We start from the raw sequence: 2,276 nt of genomic DNA, 5'->3' as shown, positions 1-2,276 counted from the left end.
ATGGGTAAATTACAGGGCCCACCTGTCGGCAGGGCCGCTCTGATTCTCCTTTGCATACCTCTGCTTCACGGCTAATATCACTTTAGATAATGCATTCTGGAGAGGGCCTCACTCTCCACAGATACCTTACAGGATGTCATCATGTGCTGAGTTAATTAGGCTGTGTTAAAGGAATGGTGGCATTACATACTACCACTGAGTTAGCCAGCGGCGTTAGTATGTATAACTATTATTGAGCTTAGCCAATTGTTTTCATTTCGCTCTTGTATTGGAACCGTCATTATTCAGTTATATGATTTATGCACTTTCAGTATTGTTTTGCTGTCTTTGTTGCAGATTTTGCCACAGTTATAACTGTATAGAGAGCCAGAGATGAGGCTCTGTCTATTTGGTTTTGTTCAAGGTCGTTTTCGTCATAAAGATAAAATTTCTGTCGCAGGTGAGTTAGTGATCAGCACAAGTATTTTGCTGTGATATTTCTTTATTGCATTGAAGGCATTAGATAAAAAATGTATGCGCTACTTACAACATACATTATAATACATTCACGGTACACACATAAACATTAAGTCACTGTCAATGATTGAACGTCGAGGGTCCTCCCTGAAAAGGCTACACTTGTTCTCAGATTCCTTTAAGAGTGCGTAGATGTGTTTATAACCCAGGTCCTTAACGATGCAGCTATCGTATAGCAGCAGTTCCCCCGCACTCTGGGCACTGCGCGCAAGAAGGGCTCCGCGGAATGACACTACTCGCAAACTGTCGAGTGTAAAGGGGGATAAATGTTGTATAGTAATAATAGGGGGGAATGATAGACCTAGATGGATGGATGAAGGGAATAGAGGATACGGTTGGTATAGTGGAATGTATCACGTAGAGAGTAAACAGCATTGACACGGGTGAGTCAAGAGGAATTAACTAGACTGCGTATGACCATATCGTAAAGTAATCATACTAGGAGCCTAACCTCCCCATTAGCAACCATTCTGATCTCCTTTTTCTATGATACATGGATATACGCATCAATTATAAATGCCTTTTGTTATCAGACCTGTCTTCCGCTTCGTTGTATCATCTAGCTTATAATAAATCATAATCAACGCATACATGTCGCTATTTTTCTGTCAAACTCTTTAACTAGTTATATATATGTCGTTAGCAGATAGAAAACCTTCCACTGTACGCGATTTCATTGTTAAGTACCGGGCCTCCGGAGTCTCCGAAACAGGCATGCTTCGTCGCCCTGCGACCACCGAAGGGCTGATCTGGAGAGAATGGCGGGGCAGTATGTTTAAAGGAATCTAGTGCTTAGGCGATAATTGATTGTTTATCCTATACATGTATTTGTAGGCATTTACGTATACATGCAGTAATATAAATCACAACAAAAAAAAACACAATAACCACTAGACACACACGACAGGCAGGGTCGCACCAACTGTCACACTTTCATCTACTTAATTGTCAGGCTGTTGGCGAGTAATGACTATCTGGGGCGTAATATTGATGATACATGTGTAGATAATTATCTTACCCTCTTTGAACGTAGACAAGTGAAGAACATATAGCATTCTGTTTTAATATTGTTGGCGTCCACTTCTATAACTATAGTGGCAGGGCCAATTCTTTTCCAGAATAAGGGAATTGGCACTCACTCCCCGGCGGCTCTGTAAAAAGAGTAATCTTGATTCACCGTAGCTTGATTTTTATAGTTCTAATCATGTAACTTGTGTTTAACTGTGGCTTACTTTAGTTGTATTAAACTATATACAATATAATATGTTGTTTTTTCCTGTAGAGATCGCTGCGTTTAGACAAGACGGGCTATATATTTGTTGCTCTCTTCAAAAGACTTGCAAATGCGGAGTGTTCCCAGTCTTCGCGGAGCGAGTTGCCAGTTTTTTGGTTTCCTGAGACACTGGAGAAACATATAAAATACCAAGATATCGAGTCGGGTCAAGTCGCAGACTCACCTGTTCGTTCTACAGGGGTATGTCGTAGTGGGGGTTACACTCGCGCTTTGTTCGACGAAGGGAATCTGTACCTTTTCTGCAGCACCTGCGTGTCCGGGCCCCTCTCGGTGGTGCCTTTCAGGGGCCTGCACGGTCCGCTCGCCGGCCGCGCAAGGAAGGCGGTGTGATGTCTAAAGGCCGGCGTGGCGGGTATGCTATGATGGCTGAATAGTGGAATCGTGGGGGAGGCAGGCGGGCGTTTAGGTCGTGCGCTCTTTTTGGAGATGCGATGGCATACATGTATATATGCACCTTATCTTAATG

This window comes from Penaeus monodon, chromosome 22, assembly GCF_015228065.2.
Source record: "Penaeus monodon isolate SGIC_2016 chromosome 22, NSTDA_Pmon_1, whole genome shotgun sequence".
Taxonomy (NCBI): Eukaryota; Metazoa; Arthropoda; class Malacostraca; order Decapoda; family Penaeidae; genus Penaeus; species Penaeus monodon.
This window is presented reverse-complemented; position numbering follows the sequence as displayed.